The sequence below is a fragment of the Lepus europaeus genome, chromosome 5, assembly GCF_033115175.1.
Source record: "Lepus europaeus isolate LE1 chromosome 5, mLepTim1.pri, whole genome shotgun sequence".
Taxonomy (NCBI): Eukaryota; Metazoa; Chordata; class Mammalia; order Lagomorpha; family Leporidae; genus Lepus; species Lepus europaeus.
The window spans coordinates 140,613,054-140,627,950 of record NC_084831.1 but is presented as its reverse complement, the minus strand read 5'-3'; the positions used below and the strand labels follow the sequence as shown (position 1 = coordinate 140,627,950).

The window sequence follows — 14,897 nt, the reverse complement described above, 5'->3', positions numbered from 1 at the left end:
CCTCTAAACAGACTCAGCTTCTGCCCTCTTATTACCTTTCAATGGGATTAAACTCCACAGCCCGAGTTTGGGCAGGCACAAACCACATCCAAGCCACAGCCCTACCCGTATGTAACGATGTAGAATTGGAGTGTAGTATCAGCATGGTTATCCATTTCCATCATATAGGAGTGAATTATAGAAATCCTTTTCCAATAGCTATGTCGGATGTGTTCAAACACAGCTGTTGAAAATATAGACAATTCATTCAGCCCCCAGAGGCTGAATAGAGCAACTCAGGCTGAAATAAGCAAGACCGTTGTGTTCAGCTTAGAGGCTTGGTCTTAGTGGCTCAAGAATCTGTGTGATCCTTTCTGTCCCCAGGGCACACGTCTGTTGACAGGGTTGTGTTTTCACTCTGTCTGTCCACTTTTGCAGTCTTACAAATGGCAATCAAAGAATAATTCTATTTCCCCCAGGCATGAATTGTAGGCTGCATTTAAGCTATGCATCAGTTTCCCGTGCATCTGCTCAGTAACCATGCTGGAACCCCTGGTTAAGGTATCGCTAGGGTGGCAAAAGCAAATTTAAAGGTCTCAGGGAACTCAGAGCAAAGCCAGCCTACAGCTTGTTGGCCAGACTCAAATGGAAGAGGTGCACAAGCCATGGACTCCCCTGAACAAAGCAATTTTTAATTTCTCAGAGAAGGCAGAAACAGCAAAACAGGAATATATTGCCTGGAAAAAAAACCAAGCAACAAAAGGTCTCCACAGAACAAAATAATAGAGACTGCTTTTCCAATAAACCACCTCAACCAAATGTCAGAAGACCCTGTTGTATTTACAAATTGTTGAGTGGTGTACATAGCAAAAGGTCAAATTGTATTTCCATTTGAACAGCACTGTAACAAGTTAATTTCAATGATAGTTGATTATGCAGTCACTAAATTCTTTCCCTACTGGGTCTTCTTGCCACTGAATATGGCACCAAAAATTGCATGACAACCATCAGTCAGGTCTCATTTCTTCCTCCTCCAGTCTCGTTGCATTCGATTCTGAACGGGGGGGACATTATTGTGGTGCAGTGGGCTAAGCCACTGCTCACCACGCTGGGATCCCGTATCAGGGTGTTGGTTCAAGTCCCGGCAGCTCTGCTTAGACTCAGCTTCCCGCTCATGCATCTGGCATCTGGGGAGGCAGTGGAAGGTGCTCCAGGTACGTGGGCCTCTGCCACCCAGTGAGAGACCAGGATGCACTTCCTGGCCCCTGGCTTTGCCCAGGCCACCCCTGGCTCTTGTGGCTATTTGCAGAGTGAACCAGTAGAAAAATCAGTGAAGACAAGATGTTGTGCCTCACTGCCAGCTCACTCCTTTACTACAAATGGGCAGGAGTCCAGTAACACAGAGTGGCCCCTGGTTCCCGGGGCTGGCATACAATAACTTGATGGAATGCTCGTAACATGCTGTTCTAGATGGGTAGTGATAGTAGTTTGTAATCACCTTATAACATGTTCCTCATGAATGTCTTAGAGATAATCCTATTTTGTACGGCTTCTGCTTCAGTCCTCAGCCTGATATTGAGTTCGATAAGGCACATTTTGGTAGCAAATAATGTATGAAAATGTCATCTTAAATCTTAAAATAATCTTCAGCAGACGTGGACGATGCATTGAGCAATTCTTGAGAGGGACTCTGGAATCTGTGGGAGAAATTTTTCCACCATTGTTTGGGTATAATGTTGTTTATTCTTCTTCCTTTATAAACAAAAGCAAATGCCTTTTGGCATGTTTGGTTTTTTTTTTTTTTTTTTTTTTTTTTTGACAGGCAGAGTGGACAGTGAGAGAGAGAGAGACAGAGAGAAAGGTCTTCCTTTTGCCGTTGGTTCACCCTCCAATGGCCGCCGCGGTAGTGCGCTGCGGCCGGCGCACCGCGCTGTTCCGATGGCAGGAGCCAGGTGCTTCTCCTGGTCTCCCATGGGGTGCAGAGCCCAAACACTTGGGCCATCCTCCACTGCACTCCCTGGCCACAGCAGAGAGCTGGCCTGGAAGAGGGGCAACCGGGACAGGATCGGTGCCCCGACCGGGACTAGAACCCGGTGTGTCGGCGCCGCAAGGCGGAGGATTAGCCTGTTGAGCCACGGCGCCGGCCGATGTTTGGTTTTTAAAGCCAATGCAGGTGCTTTGGCACCCAGCCCTCGCAGCCCAGCGCGGTTGGCGTCTTCTGCGTAGTTTCTAGATTACGACACTAGGGACACTGAGTCACACTTCCTTGTTGATGCCCTCCGTGAACCAGGCCTGCACCGCTTCCATGCGTTCTCATACCTTCCCTGCGAGGTCAAGAAGCCAGGCCTAGAAAAATAAAGTCTGCTTGAGATGTGTGACCGGTCAACAGCAGACGCTCTGCATGGAGACTTGCCTCTGAAACGCAGGTCCTTCTCACTTGACCAGAGGACATCCCTCAAACCAAGAGCAGCGTTCATTGGCATTGAGCCCGAGCCGAGAACCGTTCCAGGCACACAGCACCCCCAGCACAAGGCTCAGAGACTGGGTTACAGACCAGGCGTCTGGCTAGTGTGTGGCACAGCTGGTATTCAGAGTGAGGAACGACCTGAGCTTTAAGGTCAGAATGCGTTCACCGTATTCCCATTAGCACTGTTTGTTTTTCTTCGTTTTACTGCACTTTGGTAGCAGGTTTTGTGACTTTAAGCATATTCTTTGAGATCTTAATTAAAATCAGTAACAGCTGAATGAGTGCCCCTGCTTAGCTTTGGAATTTCCTGATATTACTTGAATCAAACTACTGAACCAGTACAATCAAGTCATCTTTCACTCGTCAATCAGGAAACAATATCAAAAGACAAATTTTGACTTAATTTACAAGAGATCTTCAAAACATTCATGGGAAACGTGCATTAGGAAAAAAAAAAACAACTATGCCTGGATTTCACCATTATTTTGCACCAAAATAAACTTGTTTAATTTCATTTTTCCATGAACTCATTGAAGTCTTTTCTCATATGCCTACCAAGATATTGGCATTACTTTATCTAGGTCCTAATGAATGGATCCAACCCTTTAAAGATGTTTACTTAGCTAAATACATGAGGGAACTTCATAAAGTTCACAGATGGGGCAACCATTCCCCATATCCCATTTAGAGTGCCTGGTTCAGGTTCCAGCTACTCCATTCCCACACCCTGAAAAGCAGCAAGTAATGGCTCAGGTGTTTGGGTCCCTGACACCCATCTGGAAGACCCTAATGGAGTTCTGTGCTCCTGGCTTTGGCCTGATGGAGCCCGACTGTTACATTTAGAGAGTGAACCAGCTGATGAAAGACTCTCTCTCTCTCTCTCTCTCTCTCTCTCCTTCCCTCCCTCTCTCCCTCAATCTCTTCCTCGTTTCTTCTCCTCCCCCTACCTTTCAAACAAAAATTTTTGAAAAGATGTCAATGTGATATCTGCTGTCTACATCCCAAATCCAAGAGCTTGGGTTTGAGTATGTCCCATAACAGATTGCTTGAGTTCAAGCCCCAGCTCTGCTCCCGATTCCAGCTTCCTGCTCATGCACACCCTGGGAGGCAGCAGGTGAGGGCTCAGTTGTGTGGGTTCCTGAATCCTACATGGGAAACCTGGATTGAGTTCCTGGCTCCCTGACATTTGGGTAATGAACCCAGCAGGTGGGGTGCTCTCTCTCTCTATCTCTCTCTTCCTCTGCTTCTCAAATAAATAAAAAAATTAACAGTTTGTGAAAGACGGGGTTAAAAGATAAGTTGATTTTAGTGCAAAAAAATCTTTGAAGAAACCTTGCATGGTTTTTTCATCACGTGTATTTTCCTTGAACAATTAGAAGACCCGTCCTGTTGTTGAACCTAAGACACTTGCATTTGAAATAAACTGTGATTTCCTTCATTACCAGGAGGCATATCTTGTATTGTCACCCTTTTTAGTTTTTTAGTTATTTCCATTTTTTCTTGATTCATCAGATGGCACACTTACATTTCTCTATGACTATGATAAACAATGATTATACTTACAATTTATTTTATTTTTTATTTTTGACAGGCAGAGTGGACAGTGAGAGAGAGAGACAGGGAGAAAGGTCTTCCTTTTACCGTTGGTTCACCCTCCAATGGCCGCCGCGGCCTGCGTGCTGCTACCGGCGCACCGCGCTGATCTGAAGCCAGGAGCCAGGTGCTTCCTCCTGGTCTCCCATGGGGTGCAGGGCCCAAGGACTTGGGCCATCCTCCACTGCACTCCCAGGCCACAGCAGAGAACTGGCCTGGAAGAGGGGCAACTGGGACAGAACCAGCGCCCCGACCGGGACTAGAACCCAGTGTGCCAGCGCTGCAGGCGGAGGATTAACCTATTGAGCCACAGCGCCGGCCATACTTGTAATTTTTTAAACTAAGCTACAACAATTAACTACCAAGATTTCTGGCTTAACAAAATTAGACTCAGTTTGCAGTTAAGAAAATTTATTTACTGATAAGCATGCCAAATCTTAAAATTCCCTCACCAGGGCAAGCATTTAGCCCGGTAGGAAGATGCTGTTGAAGATGCTGGCATTCCATATCAGAGTGCTTGGGTTTGATTCCTACCTCCTGCTCTCGACCTCGCAGACTGAGAGGCAGCAGGGATGGCTCAGATGATTGGTCTCCCATCACCCACATGGAAGATGTCGGTTGAGTTTCTGTCTCCCAGCTCCAGCCCTGGGCCAGGCCCAGCTGGTACAAGCAGTTGTGGAGTGAACCAGTGCATAGGATGTCTGTCTGTCTGTCTCTCTCTCTCTCTCTGCTTCTCTGTCTCTCAAATAAAAAATAAATATATCTGTAAAAGAGTACATCATCTTGTGCTTTTCTCTGAAGTGAGGAGAGAACCTCCACTTTGCTTATGGCCTTTTCTAAATACTGATGGAATTTGTGGACTCAGAAAGCTTCCATAGCCTAGGCAGCTTGTGTCAAGAGCCTCAGGTGGTCACTGGCGTCATACATCAGAGTGTTAATTTTTAAATTAACAACAGCAGTCACTGTGCACTTACTTCCCATGCAGGACCTCTGTCCTCAGTGAGTTGTATTGTGAGAGTTAACTGTAAAACTAGTTCTCAGTTTTTTTTTCTTGTGTGTGCGTGTGTGTGCAAATTGTTGAAATCGTTAACTAGTATAGAGTTGGTCTTCTGGATATAAAGTTAATTGAAAATGAATCTTAATGGAGAATGGGAACGGGAATGGGAGAGAGAGGAGGAGGTAGGGTGGGAGTGGTGGTGGGACGGCGGATATGGTGGGAAGAATCACTGTATTCCTAAAGTTGTACTTAGGAAATTTGTACTCATTAAATACAAGGTTTCTTTGGGAGGGGGGAAGAGTACATCATATTGGCCATTTAATTTCTAATCAAATTTATAAAATTAGGTTTGTCTGTTTGACTATTATAATATTAAAAAAAAATAGTCAATGGACATTTACCAGATTTGGATAGAATGTTTGCAGTGGTCTGACTTAAGATGTAGGGTCTGTGGATGATCGCATAATTTCTCGAGCACTTTCTAGGGGTCGGCACTGTCGTAAGTGCTTTACTTGTGATTAACTCTCATATTCTTTACAATTCTGTGAAGTAGGCACTGTTATCCCCATTTTACAGCTGGTGAAACGGAGACATGCACAGCTTCATGGATGCATGGGCCATGCAGACACACAGGGCCTAGCACACAGAACGGCTCTGCTCTCGGTTTAGGTATTCTGCTATGAACATCTTGAAATTCTTAATTGTTGAACAAGGGGCCCCTCGTTTTCATTTCTGCTCTGGGCCTGGCAAATGACACAGGCAGTCGTGGAGTGTAATCCTTTGCCCAAGCCAGGATTCAGCCCAAACGTGGTCTGTTAGAATCTGCAGTCTACCCTTGCTGATCTGTGCCTCAGAGAGAAAAGCAAGTCCAAGAGAGGCTGCCAAACTGCAGAGCCGCAGCGGCCTTGTCTCTAGAGCTCTTGGAACACCCGCAGTCCTACGGGCAGGTGCCAGGCTGAGCCGCAGCGAGTGAATAATGACTGAGATGATTCCTAGGGGCATCAGCTAGTAGCTGACCGGTTGTTGCAAAGAACACGGGAGAAGCAAGGCCCTGCAGCATCCTCCGTGAGGCTGGCCAGAACTGGCCACTCTCTAACTTCTCTGACTTGGGGTCCTTTAAGAGTTTCCAACTATTGCTGTTCTTTTCTGAAGAATGTTCAAGGAAACAACAAATAAGTAGAAAAAGTAAAATATAATTTTTATTATGTTTTATATTGAATATTCTTAAATATTATGTATTCCCTGATGTAATACCTGTAATTTGTACAACTCTCCTAGGGTTAAATCTGAGAATATTTCATTTTCAAAAGTGAACTCAAGGGCTGATATTATGCCATAGCAGGTTGGGCTGCACCCACGACACTTCCCATATAGGCACCAGTTCGAGTTCAAGTTGCTTTATGAAGGCTTCCCATATAGGCACCAGTTCGAGTTCAAGTTGCTCTCCTACTAATCCAGCTCTCTGCTAATGCAACTGGGAAAGAGTAGAACATGGCCCAAGTGCATGGGCCCCTGCACCCACCTGGGAGACCTGGAAGAAGCTCTTGGCTCCTGGCTTCAACCTGGCCCAGCCCTGGCCATTGTGTTCATTTGTGGAGTGAACCAGTAAATGGAAGATCTCTCTCTCTCTCTCTCTCTCTCTCTCTCTCTCTGACTCTTTCACGTAAATAAATAAATCTCTTTTTTTAAAAGTGAACTGAACTTCTTTGACCCTTTATTTTCCCCCTTTATTTTGTCTCAAATACTATCTCTGGCACTCTCTCCCCTGTCAGACTGAGTAGGACAAAAGAATGATAAAAAAATGATAAGGCACAAAAGTATGTTCCTTCACACGACAGATACCCAAAGTGAGTTCCTTTCCTTTAACTCTAAATGCTTGTTCTGTTTTTCAAAGCTCCAGTGGGACACACCTGCCCCATTTCATCTGTTTGAGTGATGTTTGTGTCATCTCTGTTCTGGCCTCTCCTGGGCCTTCGGTCAGCACCTGTTGTTGAAACACCTGCACCAGCACCATCGTTCTTTGAAAAGCAGATGATTTTTTAGGGAATAGGTCCTGAGTGGCTGGGGATAGTGAAGCTTTTCAAGAAAATGTTATGGGGCTGGCATTATGGTGCAGCAGGTTAGGCCACGGCCTACAATGCCGCCATCCCATATCAGAGTGCAAGTTCGAGTCCTAGGTACTCCACTTCTGATCCAGCTCCCTGCTAATGCACCCTGGAAAGCAGCAGAAGATGGTCCTAGTGCTTGGCCTCCTGCACCCATGTGGAAGACCCAGATGGAGTCCAGACTCTTGTTTCAGCCTGGCCCAGCCCTGGCTGTCGTGGACATCTGGGGAGTGAACCAGTGAATGGAAGACCTCTGTCTGTCTGTCTGTCTGTCTTTCTCCTTTTCTGTCACTCTGCCTTTCAAATAAATAAATCTTAAAAGGGGGGGGGGGGGGGAATGTTGTAATTGTTTGGTAATTGTTTAAGAAAAAAACTCTCCGAACTGTAAATACTATATAATACTATATAGTACCAGTCCAGAACAATGCTAGACAAACTCAATTTTCTTTTTTTTTTTTTTTTAAGATTTATGTATTTATTTGAAAGTCAGAGTTACACAGAGAGAGAAGGAGAGGCAAAGAGAGAGAAAGGTCTTCCACCTGCTTGTTCACTCCCCAGTTGGCCACAATGGCGGGAGCTGTGCCGATCTGAAGCCAGGCGCCAGGAGCTTCCTCCGGGTCTTTCCATGCAGTTGTAGGGGCCCAAGCACTTGGGCCATCTTCTACTGCTTTCTCAGGCCATAGCAGAGAGCTGGATCAGAAGTGGAGAAGCTGGGACTCGAATCAGAGTCCATATGGGATGTCAGCACTACAGGTGGCGGCTTTACCCACTATGCCACAGCGCTGGCACCAAAATTCAGTTTTCAAGTTGTACTCTTGCTTTTTAAGCGAGTTACAAAGCAGAACCAATGACTAAGACTAAGGCACAGGGCTTGACCCCAAGCAACAGAAAGTGTTGGCGGAGGCCTTGGATCAGGAGCCCCTTGGTTCCAGCAGCTTCCGGGGTGGCGTTTGCAGCCACACCCGAGGCCTCTGGCCCCATCATCTTCCCTTTGCTGGTTTTCCTGCACCCTCATGAAGACCACACTGCAGCAATTAAGGGCTTCCTTTGATGACTGCGTCTATTTGATTGTTACTACTCTCGGAAAACTCAGTCCCCACTGAAAGGGGGTCTGGAGGTGCCAGCCACGCTGAAGGCAGAGGGCTGAATTTGTCTGAAAGTTGATGCAGAGACCCCAGACCCTAGACTAGTGAGTGCCCCCCTCCAACCCCTGTGCCCTCCACTTGGCTCCAATTAAAAATATGAAAACAGATATGGATGTTTGACGCAGTGGTTAAGACACTTGAGGTCACTGTCATCCCATATAAGAGTGCCCGGGAGTCCCAGCTCTGCTGCCAGTTCCAGCTGACACTGGGGTCAGCAGGAGGCAGCCCAAGGACTTGGATCCCTGCCACCCATGGGAGAGAGCCAGGTTAAGTTCTTATTCCTGGCTTCAACGTGACCCAACCCAGCTGATGGAAAGTCCAGACTCTCTCTCTCTCTCTCTCAGAAAACTGAACATAAGTTAATTTTAATTAAAAAGGTATGAAAACAGGTGCACACATATGTTAATACTTAAGGTACATTGGAACATGAAGCTGAGTAGTTGCTCAGAAAGTAAAACCAAGAGGCAAGGATAAAAACTGATTAGAAAGAAAGAAAAAGAAAGGATCAGTCCAGGAAATGCAACCTCTAAATACCAGTATCCAGAGAGGAAGAACAAGGAGGCGAACCAGGAGAATCCAAGGAGAACAAGATCATCTCCCACTAAGGCCCAGCACAAATGGAAACACAACAAAGTACGGAAACGGAAAAGGAGAAAGACCCACACCAAGACACAGCATTATGGAATTTCAGACGGCAGGGATCCAAAGAATATGACTCCCAAAAGCTCCCAGCGGGGAGATGGGACAAAAAGCTGACTGTGGATTAGGGGTCGGAAGGCAGACGCTGGAAGGCAGGGGGGCCACGCTTTCAAAACGGAAGGGAGGTGATTTCCAAATTGATAATTTGGCACGGCATACAATTGAAAGCCGTGCTCAGACATGCAAGGTCTCCGAAATACCTTTCCTGGAGCGTTCTGTCCCCCACGATAAACATGGAGAGTAAGATCCAGAAGTTGGGAGAGGTGCGGAGGGCCGTGGCAGACGGATAGGCAGAGAAGCAGCAGTGTGACCACCAGGTAAAGGGGCTGGAGCCGCTGCAGCCTGGAGACCCTGATGTCACCAGAAGGACAAAGGCACGTGCTGCCGGATGTGTCTGACAGTACTGAGAGGAGCCAGCCAGCCCCGGCAGAGTTTGGGGGTGCTTCCATGATAGTCACGTAGAAAATGAAGCTCCTTGGGGCCGATGCTGTGGAGTAGCAGGTAAAGCTGCCGCCTGTGATGCTGGCTTCCCATATAGGTGCCAGTTCGAGTCCCATCTGCCCCACTTCCAATCCAGCTCTCTGTTATAGCCTGGGAGAGCAGTGGAAGATGGCCCACATCCTTGGGCCCCTGCACCCACATGGGAGACCAGGAAGAAGCACCTGGCTCCTGGCTTCAGATTGGCCCAACTCTAGCTGTTGCGGCCAATTGGGGAGTGAACCAGCACATGGAAGACCTTTTTCTTTCTCTCTCCCTGCCTCTGCCTTTCTTTAACTCTGCCTTTCAAATAAATAAATTAATAAAAAGAAAAAGAAAGTGAAGCTCCCAGAAGGCACCGAGGTGGAAAGTTATTTGTAGTCCAATGTTATATGGTTTCTGACTCAGGCAGTAATAATAATGCTAAACCTAGGGTATTGACCCAACCAAAAGGAAGCATAACTCTAAACACAGACAGTGGGAGCAAGGGTGGGGGCAGGGTACATTCGAGAGTGATGAGCTTGGCCTTCTGCAGAGGGAGGCGATAGAAGGGACTGAGTTGAGAACTAACAGATAAGCATGTTGGTTAGCGGTATGCGTGAAAAGAAGGGAAGAGCTAATCGTGATGAGTGATTGCATCTATTGGAGGAGAAGGCTGCAGCACGCAAGGCACAGAGGGCTAAGGGACAGTCTTGTTATAAGCCTTGTGATCATCTTCCCCATTTAACATCTTGAAGATGTGTTTCTTCTTTAAAAAAATTATTTTATTTATTTGAATGGCAGAGTTACATAGAGAGGGAGAGATCTTCCACCTGCTGGTTCACTCCCCAAATGGCTGCAATGGTTGGGACTGGGCCAGGCCTTAGCCAGGAGCTTCATCCAAGTCTCTGATATGGGTGCAGGGTCCCAAGTACTTGGGCCATCTGCTGTCACTTTCCCCAGTGCGTTAGCAGGGAGTTGAACCAGAAACGGGAGCAGGTCAGCTCTGTAGCATAGCGGGTAAAGCCATTGCCTGCAGTGCCGGCATCCCATATGGGCACTGGTTTGAGTTCTGGCTGCTCCACTTCTAATCCAGCTCTCTGCTATGGCCTGGGAAAGCAGTAGAAGATGGTCCAAGTGCTTGGGCCCCTGTACTTGTGTGGGAGACCCAGAAGAAGCTCCTGGCTCCTGGCTTTGAATCGGTGCCACACCAGCTGTTAACAGCCATCTGGGCAGTGAATCAGTGGATGGAAGACCTCTCTTTGTCTCTCTCTGCCTCTGCCTCTCTGTAACTCTACCTTTCAAATAAATAAATCTTAAAAAAAAAAAAAAAAGTGGAGCAGCCAGGACTTGAACTGCTGTTGTCCATATGGGATGCTAGCATTGCAGGTGGCAACTTAACCTGATATGCCACAACACCAGCCCTAAGAACTTAGTTCTTTGAAGACACAGTTATGTAGGGGAGGGGCACTGCCTCTGATTGAGGTATCTTTTATCAGCTGATGGACCTTGTGTGACCATGTCAAAATGATTGGTTTGTTTGTCCACAAACAGATGAGGAGAACTCTAGAGTCTACATAAAATGCCAAGAAACTCTCGATTTGAAAACACCATAGTTTAAAAGACCTAAAATAAGAATGATAATTTTTTAAACAGGAACAGTTATATCATGTATGAGGGCATTTACCCATGTAAATAGGGTTTCACTTCTTTTTAGAAATAGACAGGTGACAAGTTGCTGTCATTAAACGCATGACAGGATCAAAGTGACAGCCTGTCGTGGGAAGTGTGCCAAGTCTGTGAGATGAAGGAAAGAATTTCCTAGCCGCTCCTGTTGGGCCTTCTGCGTCTTCCTAACCGTGCCCGGGATCCTGGGAGCCTGAGGTTGTGCAGGGCTGTCTTGTAGGTGGGTGGGAGCAACTCAATTATGCATGTTCTGTTCTTTATCCAGAACTCCCTTTGTAAGAACGACTTCTATCCTGTTTCCGAATTGATTCGAGCTGTATGAGTCAACGCTAGAATTGCCTAAAATGCCTTGCACTTTGAAATGTATGTGTTGAGAAGCATAAGGGGAAAAGGGTTTTTTTGGTTTGTTTAAGATGTATTTAGTTATCTGAAAGTCAGAGTTACAAACAGGGAGGGAGAGACAGGGAGAGAGATCTTCACTTCCATCTGCTGGCTCACTCTCCGAATGGCTAAAGCAGCTGGAGCTGGACCAGGGCAAAGCCAGGAGCCGGAGCTTCTTCCAGATGTCCAACATGGGTGCAGGACCCAAGGACGTGAACCATCTTCTGTTGCTTTTCCCAGGCCATGAGCAGAGGGCTGGATAGGAAGTGTACAGCCCGGATACAAAATGGCACCCATATGGGATGCCAGCATCGCAGGCAGCAGCTTTACCTACTACACAACAACGCTGGCCCCATTTAGACAAAAATTAATGTCATTTGTTTTTTTGACAGGCAGAGTGGATAGTGAGAGAGAGAGACAGGGAGAAAGGTCTTCCTTTTTGCTGTTGGTTCACCCTTCAATGGCCGCTGCGGCCAGCGCTTCTCCTGGTCTCCAATGCGGGTGCAGGGCCCAAGCACTTGGGCCATCCTCCACTGCACTCCTGGGCCACAGCAGAGAGCTGGCCTGGAAGAGGGGCAACCGGGACAGAATCCGGCACCCTGACCGGGACTAGAACCTGGGGTGCCGGCGCCGCAAGGCGGAGGATTAGCCTGTTGAGCCACGGCGCCGGCCACAATGTCATTTTTTTAACAAACAAATTTCCCTAGTAATTTTTTCACCTTGCAAAACTACTTATGTTTTGACTGAAATAAAGGGAATAGGACTTCTTGGTTTACAAAAGTTCATATAAATGTAGATATTGATTATGGTTTTCTTTTTTAATTATAAAAAAGAGTTTTAGGGGATGGGTGTTGTAGCGCAGGAGGTTGGGCTGCTGCATCCCTATTGGAGGGCCCAGAATCTCCGCTTCTGGTCCAGCTTCCTCTTCCTTGGGAGGCAGAGGATGATTGCTCAAGTCCTGGGTCCCTGCCACCCACATGGGATGGATTTCCTGGCTCCTGGCTTTGGCCTTGCCTGGCCCAGCCATAGCTGTTGCAGGCATTTGGGGGAGTGAACCAGCAGATGAAAGATACATCTGTCTCTCTCATACTTTGCTTTTTGGATAGATGAAAATAAATTTTTAAAAATCATTTTTAAAACATGAGTTTTTCAATAAAATGCAAGCAGCTAATATCTAAGGGCATAAAATCTAGAGAAAAGGGATAAAGGGATATTTCCTTTAGCTTTCATTACTGAATGTAATATTTCTGAGCCTTAGGTTCTGTTACTATGCAGTTCAGCTGTTCTCAAACTGGCTGGTCTCAGAATCCAGTTATATTCATGGTTATTGAGACCCAAAGGGCTTTTATTGGTATGAGTCCCATCTTTTAATATTTACTGTATTGGAAGTTAAAGCTGAAACATTGTAAAGTATTTATTAATTTATCTTAAAAGATTACAAATAAACTCATTACATCTGTGTTGTCATAAATATATCTTATAAAAATAACTTTTTCCAAAAAAATAGAGAAGAGTAGCATTGTTTTACATTACTGCAAATATGGTGTGTTTTTTTTTTTGTTTGTTTTTTTTTGGCTTGGCAGTAAGTTCATTGTCTTTATCAAACAATTTTCATAGAAAATTGTCTGGTTTAGCTCCCAGCAGCCTGCTCCCGAGCTCTGAAGCAGCTCGCTTTCTTTGGGGCTACCGGATCTCTCGTCTGCACAAGGGACAGTTTGGGACGGTCCCGCTTCTTCTTTTTGCCTTCTCTCTCGCGCTTCTCCTCATATGCCGGATTCTCTGCTCTAGCCATGTGCGCTCTCTTATACATCTCCTCCATCATGTTGGGGTCACCTTGTTCTTTATGTACTGAGAATCATTTCTCGTAAGCACCTTCATCCTGTCCATGAGCTCACACACGTAACCTGCAGCGTTATGCCCCGTGACGTGCTTCGGCAGGGAACTCCTTGCTTTCAGAATCAGAACCAGGGAGTCGTTTGGTGCTGTGACGGGTGGACAAGCCTCCATCCACAGCTCCCTTCAGAGCTCCAGACACCAGCAGTAGACCTGGCCAGGCCAGCAGCTGAAGGCACCAGGCTGACCATCAGTGCTTTCCACATTGTAGTCATCGCCAGTCACCTTCACCTGGCCCTCGCAGATCTTGTCCACGCCAAACCTGCAAAGCCTGCAGCTGCTGCAGCATCACCTGTCAGGCCGGCCTCCTCGTGCGTGTGCATACGCCGTGCAGACCATCATATCCCCTTCTACGTGGGCATCAGCAATCCGACAAATGACATCTCTGCTAGTTACACAAACTGTCATCCTGGGTTTGGGTGTGTTGTACTTATTTTTATCCTGGATCACCAAGCATTTCCAAGCACAGTAACCAGTTTTACCCTCTCATGGTCTTCTAAATTTCCCTTGGCATCTCTTAACGCAGGCCTTGTTCCTGACAACTTTAACCCCGTCCCATGGAGCAGAAACCGGCTCGACACAGACCTGCAAGCCCAGCAGTGCTACAGGGGGAAAAGCTGTTGCAAATCTTCTTAATGTCGGGGTTAAAAGCACATAGTGAGATTCTTGTGTCTGCTTCTGCATTTAAACTCTTTCAGTGTGTTTTTGGGGTTATGTGCACAAGGAAGCTCCAGCCCCACACAGCTAGATCACTGGAAGAGGAAGGAGTATTTCTACTAACCTTTTCAGGTATTCCTGGATAATCTTGACAAGTGGTAGGATTTTTAAAAAACTTTTAATTAACAAATGATTGCATATATTTATGGAGTACAGGGTGATGTTATGATAAATGTAATGTATTGGAGAAAGTTTATTTTTTATTTTCTTAAGTTGAGAGAAAGCAAGAGAGCCCGCATCTGCTGACTCACTACTCCAAATGCCCACAACAGCAGGTGAAACTGGGAGCTCGGAACTCAACCCAGGGCTCTGATGTGGGTGTGGCAAGGCCCCCAGTGTGGAGCTGTCCCCTGCTGCTTCCCAGGGTGAGCCTTAGCGGGGAGTTGGAATCAAGGGCAGGGCCAGCACTCAAACCCAGGCACTGCAGTGGGGGACTGGGATGCAGGTGTCTCACTGACATGTTAATTGCAAGAGCCCCTTGTGGAATGTTTAAATCAAGCCAATTAACATAATATCCGAGGCTGGCGTTATGACATAGTAGGTTAACCTCCGCCCACCAGCTTCCCATATGGGCGCTGGTTCAAGTCCCGGCTGCTTCACTTCCAATCCATCTACTTGCTAATGCGCCTGGGGATAGCAGCAGAAGATGGCCCAAGTGTTTGGGCCCCTGCACCCATGTGGGAGACCCATAGTGAGAATATTTAAAGTCTACTCTTTGTAAGTTTGGGACACGCATGTGTTATTATCAACTGTAATAACTAGATCACTCACTAGAGTGT

The 14,897-nt window shown here is 46.6% G+C and overlaps 1 protein-coding gene and 1 pseudogene across 4 annotated transcripts in view; one reads left to right on the top strand and one right to left on the bottom strand.

The window, feature by feature from the left end:
* Nucleotides 1-14,897, top strand: part of PRKAG2 (protein kinase AMP-activated non-catalytic subunit gamma 2) — a 318,315-nt gene that overhangs the window by 222,234 nt on the left and 81,184 nt on the right. The gene's annotated exons all lie outside the window — the stretch shown is intronic.
* Nucleotides 13,139-13,944, bottom strand: LOC133760418 (large ribosomal subunit protein uL18-like; annotated as a pseudogene).